Genomic DNA, 14,628 nt, shown 5'->3' on the forward strand with positions numbered 1-14,628 from the left:
TCTGCATATCTTTATTGCCATATTTATTGTATTTTTTTGATTAGTTACTGTCTTGTCTCTAACTAAACCTTGAAGCAAAGACCACATTACGCATATTCTTGTAGCCCCATTTTGTGGACACAGAACTGTGCCACTCAGATTCTCATTCATGGAAGAACTTGTCCCAACTCTCAGCTCCTGCAGAATTTGCCTCAGCTGCAGGAATGTGCCTTGTCCAAGGGTATGCCTTTCCCATGGCAGCCCATAGCCAGTGGACTGATCAAGGTGGGGTAAAAACGCCTGGCAGCTTCATCCCAATGTGGAAAAACTCTGACGGCATGTATTCCAGAGCTTCCCATGGGCCACTCCAGAGCTTCTCCTAGGTTGTCCAAGTGAGACCTCTACCACGTGCTGACTACTCCATCCACCTAATTTTGCTTCTTGCTTCTCCCTTCCAAAAGTGTTTATCCCTAATAAAACACTGTATGTTAAACCCTGTCTCAGCATCTGTTATGACAGACCTAGCCATAGGTCTAGATACTGGAAAAGTCCTCAGTAGCTAGAACAAGGTCTAACATATAAAAAGAGATTAGTACCATTGGTGTAGAGAAACAAGTTTGACCTCACAGTTGCATATTTTATTCATTTATTCAATACAAGTTAAGCATCTACTGTGTGACAGACTGTGTTCCAGGCACCAGATTTTTACATAGATGGAATTGGTCTTTGGTGTCTTTAAGAACAGTCAATCAGGGCAGGGACACTAATAAAAGATTATAAAATGCTAATGAAGATGGAAGTTGAGGTGGGTCAGTGCTGTTAAATATAACCCATTATACTGAGGTTAGTAACTTTTCTTTTCAAGAGTTACAGAAGAGCAAGAATAGAAAGAGATGAGGTATTGCTCAAAATGTCATGGATGAGACTGATATTGCTCATGATGTCTGAGATTTCCTTTCCCCATTGGCACTCTACTTGACTATGCATCTTAGCCTTCTTGCATCTAAGTGTGGCAATGTGATTATTTTTGGCCAATATAATTATGTGAACAGAAGAAATATGCATGAATTACTCTCCTTGGCCATAAAACTGCCTACTGAAGATTCTCCATTTTATCTTTCCCCATACTGCAACAGAATGGAGAGGAATACAAGGGCCTGGAGAACAGCAGAACCACCAGAGGAAATGAGCAAGGATCGCTGAATGACTTTATGGAGCAGAGACCCTCTGCACAGACCCACACTGTACTCTGATGTAAGCAAGAACCAAACTGTTGTTTATAAAATCACTAAGATTTTGGAGTTGTTTGGGAAATTAGATAGCATACTCCAACTAATATATGTGGTATCAAATTTAAAAGAAAATTTTTTCCTTAGAATAGGATAGTCTTGACTATATTTAGAGGCTAAGGGTATGGTGCCATGAAAGATAAATTGAAGAAGCAAATGAGAGAATGGATAATCGTTAGAGCAAGTTCCCTGCGGCACAGAAGGAAGTGACCCGGAACAGGATTTTCTGTTCTCCTGTGCTTTGTTGTCAAGAAAGAGAAGATATTGGTCATTTTTGTTTTAGTGGTTTTACTACTAATTATTAACTAGAGAGAAATGATGAAAAAAGAACAAGGATAACAAATATATCAAAATAACAAAGGTTCAAGAAACTTTTCATGTTATTACACACATGGTGTGTTTCAGGAAAAAAAAATCATAGCAGGGAAAATGTGAGTTTAAATCCCAGCTTTGTAATATTTTTGTTGTAAAATATGAAGACAGGGCATTCTGAGATTATTCACTTGGTTCAGTTGAGACACAGGTAAACTGATAAACACCTCATATGGATTTCTTTTATGTGTTTGAAAACAAAATTAGATGTCATGTAATTAGCACAGGAAATGGAATATTTTGAAAATTATAACAATAGCTAATCTTTATTAAACAGTTATTCTGTGTCAGGTACTGTTCTAAGCAAATATAAGCATTAGGTAATCTATTTCTCACAACAACTCAATGAAGTATTGTTCTTTTACTATACCCATTTTATAGATAAGGAAATTCACTCACAAAACATTAATTGCCCGTGCTTCTCTTTGTGTAGACAGATTATGGGTATATACTTCTTAATAGTTTCATATTTTATAAGATTGCCTATGTGGCTTTTATATTTACAATATAAATGCTATTTTAAAAGCAATGACAATATTAGGCTTCATTTTCTTTTAAAGAAACCAGAAGTATGGCTCTTGAATGTGACATTTACCAAACCCCGACTCTGCTAAGGCATTTGCAAAGGCCCTGAGGCTATTCTCTAAGACACCTTAATGGCACATATACTTGGGGGTATAATCAACCAAATTAGATCAGTGCCTGCTCTTTGCTTTCTGAATCTCCAGCTTTGGTGGCACCCAGATCTGTATGACAAACCCTTCTAGGCTTCTTCCTATGGAAAGTCTCATGGGTGGTTTTTCACTGGATAGCTGAGTGCTCTTGGAACATGCTGTTGAACCTCCCTCACGTCACTCTCCTGTAAAAATGATGTGTTAGTTCAGTATCCCCCAAAGTCCGAGTTTGAGATAGGAATTTTAGTATAAGTAGTTTATCTGAGTTGTGACCCCAGAAGGTACAGTGATGGGGTGGAGACATGAGTCTGGGAAAGGAAGAGAGGCAATAAAAATGGTATTAACTAGTGTGTTATCACTACAGGAAGATGGGCCTCGATTCCTTTGGGGACTCCTAAGAGCCTGTGCAGAACATACCTCAGAACTGGCCTGCTGTGGGGCAAAGAAGTTGGAATGTCATTCATCAACATCACCAACTTTTATCCTTAATTATTATAAAGTTACTCTTGGTAGTGTCAACACCTTCAGGTTTCTAGGTGTCCAGTGCAGTGGGCCACAGTTCTCCTGTGGCCAGAGGACATTCTATGGCAGAGAGACACAATTTCCTTCTACATCTATGGGGACTCTTGTTAGGTGACCTCTGGGGTAAGCTGAGGTGGGACAGGGCCAGACACCAACAGTATCTGCTACAGATGTTAAAGAGATAAATAAGATGATGCATTTAAGGATTTAGCATATAAATGCTTAATAAATGCTAGCTACCATAATTAAAATGACAGCATTAGCACTATCATAACTAGGGCAGAACTCATATCAAAATCCAAGTCTTGTGAATTCTCCTCTCAGAGTATTTTAATTAACAAGGGAATCTTCAGGTTTCTTTTTATGGTTCTCTTTCCCTTTTTTTAATCTTTATGTTTGTGTAAACTAACCCTTAGTTCTCCATTCTTGGGGTAGGAATAATTAAATGGGAACCATTTTTGCAGACTAAATTTTCCATCTCTGAAATTTTGTGCTTCACCTTAGGAAAACCCCCAAACTAACATTAGCTCCTATTGTTGTTTTGTTTCTTTAAGCCATGCCACTTATGGCTCTGGGGTCAGGAGATAGATATCTTGTTTTTGTGAAGGCTCCCAAGGGGTGAAGGCTCCCCAGGAAACCACGTTTCCCTGGAAGACTTCAAGCCATTTTAGCTGCTCAATGGAGAATACATCCTAGGATGCAGGCAGGTTTCCAAGACAACTGGGGGTTTGATTGTTCATAGAAGGGTGGCCAAAGCAGCTGCATATTGGTGCTTTGGAAGTCTCCAACTATTCCACAAGAGCTTTGAGTTCTGTAAATCCAAAACATATTTGCTACAAACATTTTTCTTTTCATTTTTTAATCACATATATATTACAAGGGAAATGTATTCCATCTGGGTTTCTTTTACTCATTTATACTTACATTGTTCCAGTGAAATTTTGAAATTTATTTGATGTTCTATAATTTTAAGAAAAATTCACTATAATGGAAAAACATATTTGGTAAAAGGCAAGTGCTTCTGCTCCTCATGCTGCCAGTGACTGTGGGTCACTGAAGTGGCCTCAGAGTCAACACAATGAATTGGCCATGTCGTGGATTCCTTTGAAGGATGGTTCCAGCTCTCTCAGTGGCAGATACAATGGGTAACAAAGGGCTCATCTAATTCTATTAATCACAGAAACTTGGCAAAGAGAAGAGTATGGTAGAAAGAGGTTAAAGGACCTGAAATACCAGTGAGTCCAACCTCACTTTATTTTACAGCTGAGGAAACTGAGCCCCAAGGGGAGAAATTCTTTGCCTAATGACACATGGTTAATTAAAGGCAGATTTGGGGTCATAAACTTAGGTCTCCTGAGCCTAGGAGCAGGGTACCAGTATTCTTTCTACTGTCTGTGCTGTAAAGCATCAAAGCACAAATACAAAATCAGACTGCAAAACTGAAATCACCAGTGCGTTCAAGAATCATGGGCTGTTATGAATTTTGGAGGAACAGGGAATACAGAAGTTTTAAAAACAGACTCTCCTTCAAAGAGCACAGGCTCTGGGGTTAGATAGGCTGTGCTCCTGTTGCAATTTTACTACCTCCCTATTGATAATGACTTTGGGGAAGTTACTTAACTGCTCTGAGTTTCTGTTTCTTAATCTGGAAAATGGGTTAAAATTAGCATCCATATATCAGATTGTTGTGAAAGTTAGATAAAAACCTGGATATAAAAACACTTGCTACAGTGGCTACCATGGAGCAAATATTAAAAATAAAACCAATAAAAACCTTTTTTTATAAAAAGTATTACCATTAACATTATTACTCAGTGATCTTACTTTCTAGGACAGCGTTTCCTAAACTGTGTTCTGTAGAACACTAATACCAGACGATGGACATGAATTGATGTTTGGGTTTTTGTTTGTTTGTTTGTTTTTGTTGTTGTTTTGAGACAAGATCTCACTTTGTCACCCAACCTGGAGTGTAGTGGCATGATTAGAGCTCACTGCAGCCTCAAACTCTTGGGGCTCAAGCAATCCTCCCTCCTCAGCCTCCTGAGACTACAGGCAAACACCACCACATCCAGTCCAGCTAATTTATTTATTTATTTTTTGTATGTGGAGACAGGTCCTTACTGTGTTGCCCAGGCTGGTCTCGCACTCCTGGCCTCAAGCGATCCACATAGGCCTCCCAAATGGGATTGTAGGAGTGAGCCACCATGTCCAGTCTGTGAACCAATCTTCTAACAAGCAAATAAATAAGTGCAAAGAAAATATCTTATATTTCAAGTGTTTTGAAAATATATACTCCACTGTTTTCTTGGATATTATTAATGCATAATATGCAATTGGTAGTCTGTAAGAAAGCATTCAGGAGAGAACACTATTAAATTTTGTTGAATGTAATGTAACCAAACGTCATGTATTTTTTACATAATATGCATAAATTAACACTGTATGCAATAGCATTCTGTTATATATCAGTTATGAGAATGTCAATGTAGGAGAGATAACAGGTAGACACAAAGCTATAATGCACATGGATCATGATCCATCATCAAAAGATGTGTAAAGGTGACTGCCAAGAAGCATTCCTCTTCCAAATGTGTCTGCTTCATGGATTCTTCATGAAGGAAAAATTATTACAGCAGAAGAGGGCTAGGGGTTACTTGGAGATTGAAGTGAGGAGGTTCCTGGACACAAAAGCAAGAAAGTGCTGAGGAAATTTTGGAGAACAGCAAAAATCCAACTTTGCACCTTCAGCAGGGGGCAGGATTCGGGGGAAGCACTGGCTAGAGATTGTGGGACCAGCTTTTCTTCCTTTTCTTTTCCAAGGGCCGGAAGTATGCAGGGTTTATTTTTACATTTACAACACTTAGTGCAAGGTCTGGCACTAAGTAGGACTCAATAAATGTGCACTGAGTTGAGACCAGATCTAAGTGGATGTGAAAAGCCATGACAAGGAATCTGGACACTATTTGGCAGGCAATGGAGAGCCCTTGAAGCTTGCTTCTCGGGGGAGTGACATATTCAGAAAAGTACTTAGAGAGATTGGTTTGGCAGCAGGTAGAAGATGGAACCAAGGAGAAAGAAACTGGAGGCAAGAATAAATCCAGAATCCATGCACTATTTCAAACAAGAAAAAACTGAACTCATGCGTGGACAGAGGAATGGAGATGCAGATGAAAGAGCAGCTGTAGAGGTAGAAAATTAACAGAACTTTCAGTAATAATATTTCTTAAGTTAAAAGAGGAAAATTAACAGGGTTTCATCAATGATTTCTTACTGTGCAAAGAGAAATAGATGAATCTTGAGACTCTGAGCTTTGGTTCTCTAGAAAGTGAGAGAATGGTAGTGTCAAGGACAGTCAAAATGAATGGGGAAAGTAGACTGTTTGAACTGTGTGGATAGATGAGTCCAGATTTGAACTTTGAGTCAAGCTTGAGCAGCTGACAGGAAATAGGAGGGCAGATAATCAGAAAGAACTTGGGAATGTGCAACAGAAACTTGGAGGATAAATTAAAAATGGAAATGTATATCGGGGATCCACCTGCATGAAGCTGAGATCTGAAGCTCCATGAGTACATAGGAGGGTGGTTTAGAGACTGAGGGAAAGGAAAATGAAGGTCAGGAGCATCATTTCCCACCATTGTCCACAGTTGCAGCCTGACACAGGTTGTTCCATGCCCACCCCTGGAGTCAGATGGCTATGTGCAATCACACCTCTGTCCAGTCCCTGAGTCAACCCTTTAGCTCTGGTCTAGCTCCCCCTAGGGGTGGAGTTTGGACATGGTCTTGCTTTTTTGTCTAGGGGCAGCCCTAGACACTCACTTACCACATGAATTTTTTCCTTGCCCCTGTTATTGTCTTCAGAATGCAGTCTCTGAAATAAGGCTACTTGGATTTGAACTTCAGTACTAGAAGTGTGGAAGGGTTTTTTTAAACTTCCTCTTCCTTTTCAGTTTTTCACACATTTGAAATAAAAATAATATGTATGTAATAGTGTTTGCTTATGAAGAGTAAATATAAAGCATTTGGAAAATTCTCGACATATAGTAGAAGCTTAATATACTTTTTCCATTATTATCTGTTTTATCACCCCAGTTTTTTGTGCTTAGTACTGATGCTGGACTTATGACTCAGTTTTTATGAAATTGTTAGAAACCTGCCCTGAAGCTCTGTTCCCGTTGCAAAACAAACAGAACTCAGTTTAACTTGGGTCACCTCCAGAGTCAGGCTCTCGTCCACCCTAACCCCGATTTTGAGACTGTACTGACTTGTCATCATCATAGGGGAACAGAAACTTCCACACCCCTCCCATCACTCACTCATTCATTAATTTATTGAATCACCCATTCAACTAATATTTATTGAGCATCCACTTTGTGGTGGGCACTCTGTCTACAGCTACCAGGTAACACTACCTGGAAACTGAGGAAGCCATGCCTTTGCTATTCTGGACACTGTAATACTGTGACCCTCCACTGCAGCCACCATGACAGCAGGAAGGATTGACACTCTATCCTCACATGAATTTCCAGCGTGCTTTGAGGTTGAGCCACCAAACTCCTCCAGCAAACTGCCTTCTTATATCTCCCCAGACTCATGAGCAAATGGTAGCACAAGGTAAAAGCCCAGGAAGTTCATGCTGATGGCTTGGGAGGATATACAAGAGGGTCAGTACTGCTTTTACCCCATGATGATGCAGGCAAGAAGACATCCATCCTCCCATATCTGTTTACTTCTGCCCTGATACCTCATAAAACTTCCCCTCATACAGTCATTAACGAGGTGGTAACAAGGATATCAGGGGCCCAGGGGAGACACTCTGTTTGATGTTCTGGATGAAGAAAATGCAGACTTGCTCTTTGTGAAAGTATGAGGGCTAACTTGGAGGCCTGCCTGACAGGCCCTGTAAGCTCAGACATGAAGTCAGGGGAATACAATTGTGTGAAGGAAGCAGAACAGTGGAGTGTTGAGATGGCAAAATTTGGAAGCTCACGGGCAGGGAGCAGAAGAGTAAAAACAGGCATAAGAGTTCTCCATGTGGGTAATATAAAATGATTAGTGACATCCGCATCAACAGAAGGCTCCCTGTTCTTTGCTTGTGGTGTGTTTTTGTGCAGACATCCACACTTCTGATCCACAGTGAAGCCTACAAAGGGGCTGAGCACTCTTCCTGCAGTGAACTTATCCATGTGCAATTGTGCGTGTCTTTATTTTTCTCTTTGTTATTTGTGCTGCATTTAACCCTATGGCTGGTACATTATAAACGTTGAAAACTTTGTTGAATGAATAAAGAAATAAATGGCTCAAAGATGGGGCCATTTGGCAGGAAGAAGGACCTGCCAACCTTCTTTTTCTCTTTTTTGTCTATGGAATCAGACAACAGCAAAGGATACGGAAGTGGCACTGTGGAATTCCACTCCAGAATGTCTTTGGGAATCCCATTCATTGGTAGGGATGGTGCTTACCTGACCTTCTGGTGCCAAAGATCGATAAGTCATCATAACCAGGGTAATGTGGGGAAGCCAGACCTCAGTCCTCAGCCCAGAAATGGCAAGTTCTTCTCACCCCACATCCTCTTACACTCAGTGCTGGCAACTTTTGAATGGAGAAGTCCCCTTTGTTCCACCCAAAGGTGATCATCTAAATCAGACAACAGCCCAGCTGAGACCTCCACATATACCTTAGTGTTCTCTAGTATTTATTAGAAATTGGGCATCTCTCTACTCTTGAGGAACAATCTGCAGTTGTGTGGAAGGATCACTGACATTGTAATATCGATAGCAAATAGCTTTTGAGCACTTACTTGCGTGGGATACTTTAAAAATCTTCTATAGCCATTATCTCATGTGTCTTTATAATATCCAAGAGGCAGGAACCATTACTCTTCTTGTTTAGTACATAAGGGAAATGAGGTCCAGAGAGGTAAATTAACTTTCTTGTGGTTACAATGCAAGCCATTGGCAAATCTGAACTGAATCCAGGAATTCAGCCTTCTGAGCAACGCTCTTAAGCATTGCACTGAATAATTAGAATCACGTTTACATCTAACTTTACATCTAGCACTAGATGACTTTGTGGTTTTAGGTCTGTTACATGCACTAGCCTCCACTATTCTTATCTATCAATGGGAAACATACTGTGTCCCACGATTGTTGTAAGGATATGTGCTAAGCACCTCATCAGAGCAGTGTCCAGCATATAGGAGGTTACTTTCATTCCCATCACTTTGGTCATTAGGAAAAACTCATGAGGAATGTTTTTGGTCTCCAGTCCTGGTCTCTTCCTGGATCTGTGAGTATATATGGTGGTACTCTTTTCCCCTGGCAAAGGAAGGGCAGTTGGGAAACAGTTGCCTCTCAGGATAAAGGAGAATTATCTTCGAGGAGTGCCACGCGCGTGCTTATTCGTAAAACAAACATTTATGGAGCTTCAGCAAGAGTCTGGGTAGCAGCAGCCATAGCGTCAGGGACTGTGCAGTTGGTTCATTAGGAGCTGAAGCGCCCCTGGAGGCCTGCAGGGAGCGGGCCTGGAAGGGGGAGTGGAGTGCAAAGGCCAGCTGGCTCTCCGGCAACAAAGTCAACATCGCCCCAGATGTCTGCCCCGAGGTTGAGGCCATTAGCTCCAGTTTACCTGTTCACTTCATTTTTCAAAATTAGCCACAAAAGCCTCCCATGGAAACACGATGGGCAGCATTTCTCAGCGGGGGCAAAAAGAAAACAAAGCATATCTTTTCCATGCACTTGTTTGGAGTTTCTGGATGTCCCCCAGAGCCCTGGAGGCTTGGCAGGCACGATTTGAATTGATCCCACATAAATGTCTGTGGAAGCCCCACTTTTCTGTCCTCTCCCAGTTTCACCGCAGCTAAGGCCAGGGTCCCACCCCTGTCACCAGCCTTGTCTGAGCACCCCAACCCTACGCCCAGGAAGACACTGACTTTCTCATTTCCATGCTTCTTTTTCCTGCGGGATAATATTACAGTTTAAATTCCTGGGTTGACTTTGAGAGTTGCTGGGAGATGGTATTAGCTTTCAACCACCTGATTTAATCTCTGCTCTCACTCCCACCTTCCCCCACTGCCGTTCAGACGAGGCAGAGGGCGAAGGGGAGAGGTGAGGAGGTTAAACGCTTGTCTGCAGACATCTTTTCATCAGGTTGTGTTGAGAGCAGGGCAGACAGGAGTAGCCAGGGTGTCCATGGGGCAGTGACAGCTTGTGTCTGTCTCTTGCTGCCTGTACAGCCCCATATGAACTTATATGGGAGAAATGGGGAGAGAGGGCCAAGAGAATGTAATGATGAAAAGAAAGATGAACAAAAACATAAATACTGAAGTATAACGCTGTGCAGTTGGAGCTGTCTGGTGCAAAATACATTTTTGCCCTAAGACAGTTTTCTCTAACCTAAAAATCAATAGAAAGTTATAAAATAACCTACTATGTGCTTAAAAAAAACCAAAAAAAATAAAAACCAAAAAAAAAAAAACACTGCCCCAAATAAAAAGAAATTGAAAATATTGGTAGGAGAAAAAACAGCTTCTTTAAACACAGGCCAAATGCAAAACGAGTGAAGAGAGAACCCTCAGATGTGATTTATTGGTTTCTATTTTTAATCTTCGGGGAGTCAAGGGAATAGGAGAAATGCCAGGAGCTTGGAAACTGGATACAAGGAATGTTTTTATTTACACATGATTTAGCTACTAATTAAATGTATCGTTTACTGTCTATCCTGCCTGGAATGCAAGTACCAAAAGGACAGGGACTTCGGCTTGCATCTTGTCCATTGAAATATCCCAGTGCAGAGAAGAGTGTTCGATTTACAGTAGGTTTGGAACACTATGTGTTAATCGAGTAAATGACAGGAAATAGAGGTGAGTCTGCAGCCTCCTGCAGCAAGGGGTTTTTCAGGACTACTGTTTGCAGGCCAGGTAACTGTGAGGGTCTCTGCTTGGTCTGAGTCTCTATTTGGAGCTTCCAAACTTCTCTCCTCACTATGTGTGTGTAACGTATGTTTTCTTGTCTTTACTAAAGAAGTTAGTGAAAGATTTCAGTATCCTCTGATTCATCATCCTCCTGACTTCAAGAGCTCTTTCTTTATGCATCGTCCTTGGCTCTGGTCTTAAACTCAACTTACTTGGGGTAGTGTAGTAGGCTGAACAACAGGCCCCAACAGGCATCAGTTTCCAATCTTTACAACCTTAAGTGTTCCCTTATTAGGGAACAGGATCTTTGCATATGTGACTAAGTATCTTGACTTGGGAAGAATATCCTGTTTTATCCAGGTGGTTCCTAAATTCAAACATAAATGTCTTTATAAGAGAGAGAAAGAGGACATTTGATAAACTCAGCAATGAAGACAATGTGAAGGAGGCAGAAATTTAAGCGATGCAGCCACCAGAAGCTGGAAGGGGTAGGGAAGGAATTCTCCCCTGAGCCTCCAGGGACAGTGTGTTCCTGCTAACACCTTAATTTTGTCACAGTGAAACTGATCTCGAACTCTGGCGTCCAGAACTATGAGGGAATACATTTCTGTTGTTTTAAGACACCCAATTTGGGGTAACTTGTTACAGCAGTCATAGGAAACTAATTCAGGAATGCTACCCTACTCTTTTCCCTTGGAGCAGAGCTAAGGGCTTAGTCAGAGGTAAGGCTGGTCAGACCTGAAGATAGGCTGGAACTAAGGACAAGAAGTTGGAACTGGGGGCTGGTGCAGTAAAGTAAAGCCAGTTGTTGTAAGACATGAATGGTGAAATCTTAATGCTGTAACACAGTATACATATACATACTGCTCTTGTAAAGCCCAGTTGGCAGCAATGGTAAGGGTGGAGATTCTGTTTCATGAGAGGGACTCAACTGATGGAGGCTCAGCCATCCTTACTGCATGATTTTACTGTAACTTTTGAGTTCAGGAGTACATGAGCCGGTTTATTATATAGGTAAACTTGTGTCATGGGATTTGTTGTTAAGATGATTTCATCACCCAGGATCACCCAGGTATTAAGCCTAGTACCCGTTAGTTATTTTCCAGGATTCTCTCCCTCCTCCCACCCGCCACCCTCCAATAGGGCCCAGTGTGTGTTGTTCCCCTCTATGTGTCCATGTGTTCTCAACATTAGGCTCCCACTAATAAGTGAGAACATTTTACTGCATGACTTTTGAGATTGGCTTGGGCATCTACATCAAGGAGTTAGATGAAGACGGTGGAAAGAGGAGGGCCGATGGGGGTTTTTATAATTCAAGCCTGCAAATGGCATACATTACTTCTACCCATATTCTGTGGAGTATAATTTAATCATATTACCCCACCTAGATGCAAGAGGTCTGGGAAATCTAGTTCTTGCTAGGGTGGCTATATTCCAACCACAATTTTATATTATGGAGAAAAAGCACGAGTTCTTAATGGATAGCAAGCCAAGGTCTCAACAAAAGGAGAGAAATGCTACAAAGACAAAGGGATTAAAATAAAAACAGGGTAATTTAACTCAATATGAGTTTCATTTTAAAAGTAACACAAAACATTATGAAGTAGAATACAAAATTCACATGAGTTTTTAAGATATGGTTAAAAAAAACCCATAAAGCTATCTGCCTTTATTATTCATTTTTGGGAAGACTTCTCATCCAGTAGGCTTATGTATCTACTCCCCTGTGCCTTGCACTGCTCAGAATGTAAACACAGAGTCTGGAACCAGCAAGACTAGGGTGCACATTCTATTTTCCTTACTTACTTACATGTATGACCTTGAGAAATTATTTCACTCTTCTTAAGCCTTTCTTTCTTTATATTTGGGAACAGGGGAGTTTCTGGAGGTCACACTGTCTTCAGGATACAAAGACGAGATATAGAGAAGAAAACTGTCTAAAGAACGCTCCTGTAGTCCTAGCTACTCGGGATGCTGAGGCAGGAGAATTGCTTGAACCCTGAGCCTGGGAGACAGAAGTTGCAGTGAGCCGAGATCCCGCCACCACACTCCAACCTGGGAGACAGAGCGAGACTCCGTCTCAAACACACACACACATACACACACACACACACACACAACAACAACAACAACAAACAAACAAACAAACAAACTGACTAAAGTATTTATTCCTGCACCTTCAAGAGTGGGAAGAGTCAAGACCATACTTGAAATCTGAGCAAACGTAGTTGAGTGACCAACAGAAACTACAATGCACATACCTCACTTCCTGATTAATGGGATGGGCCTCCCTCCTGGCAAGGATGCTAGGAAAAGACACCGGTAGCTTGGTGAGCGCCACCTAAGGGATGCATGGGGGAACAGTTTATGGGTCCAAAGAAAAGGATGAGGTAATGATTTGTGTTTATAAAGAATTAACTTGGCTGGGCGCGGTGGCTTGTGCCTGTAATCCCAGCACTTTGGGAGGCCAAGACAGGAGGATCGCTTGAGCCAATGAGTTTGAGATCAGCCTGGGCAATGTAGGAAGACTCCAGCTCTACAAAAAATAAAATAAAATGAATTAGTCGGGTGTTGTGGTGCCTGCCCGTGGTCGGTCAAGGCTGGAGTGAGTTATGATCCCACAACTGTACTCCAGCCTGGGTGAGAGAGTGAGACCTCCCTCATAAATAATAATAATAATAATAATAATAATAATAATAATAATAATAATAATTAACTTGAGACTATCTGCTCCAAAGAGCTTCTAGATACTGTTTTATTTATTTGTTGTTTGTGCCACGATCTCCAGAGCATGTAGATAATTAATCCTGAAGTTGCACATCCACATTCTATCTTCTGTTCAATTCATTCATGAATTAACCAGAAGGAATTGTGATGTAAGAAAAAAATTTTTAAAAATATTGCTCTTCATGGGACAGTTAGCCCAGAAACGGAGCTGTCTGTTGCCTGCAAATATTTTGCTTTTCCTCTTCTTCTTACCACCCAAAATTTACTCATAGGGCTACCTAGAGGGGAAGAAGAACCAAGTCAGGCTAAAAATCCATGACAGAGAGTCAATGAGTCAATGAGTCAACACACACACACACACACACACACACACACACACACACAAAATATTTAATAACTCTAATGATTGATGATAGTATGAAAGTCTGTAAGTGTCTATACAATAAAATTATGTTAAATCTGACAAATTAAATGAGATAGCAGAAAATGTAATAAAAATATGATATAAAGAAAGAAAATAACCAAATACTACTTCTAGAAAAGAATAGAGAAAATAAAGACTTTTTCTTAAAGCCTTCATGAACAAATTAAACACCAGAATAGACACAGCTGAAGGGAGAACCTATGAACTGGAAAACAGATCTGAATGCAGCACTACAAAATAAAAAGGTGATTGATACCTATTGTGAGGTCTAAATTGCAAGAGATGGCCAACACTGGTGAAAAAGCAGTCTACTAAGAAGCCTGACAACTGCACTGAGTAAAATATGAGGCATGGTTTGGGACAATATGCTCAGAACTAATACTAGGAACATGAGTGGGAGCTGGAGTTTTGTTTATACATTGTTGCATAGTGGTGGCACTCCCTAACCCCAATTCTGTGTGACCCTGATCTTTTTTTGGTGCTATGTGCATGCAGTCTCTCACAGAATTACTTCAACTGGTGGTGTTACTGAAAGACACTGAAACAGGAATAGTTTATTCACTGAATTTTTCTTTAAACATAGATATGTATAATACTTTTTTAAAGCAATATTAATAATAAAATTGTATTTTATATGCCTTCTTAAATGGTGTTCACTAATGTCAGGCTTAGGAGAAAATATTTAAGATTGAGTAGCAACCTAGTAAAACTAGGTCTATAATTATAATGGAA

Source organism: Macaca mulatta, chromosome 10, assembly GCF_049350105.2.
Source record: "Macaca mulatta isolate MMU2019108-1 chromosome 10, T2T-MMU8v2.0, whole genome shotgun sequence".
NCBI classification, from domain to species: Eukaryota; Metazoa; Chordata; class Mammalia; order Primates; family Cercopithecidae; genus Macaca; species Macaca mulatta.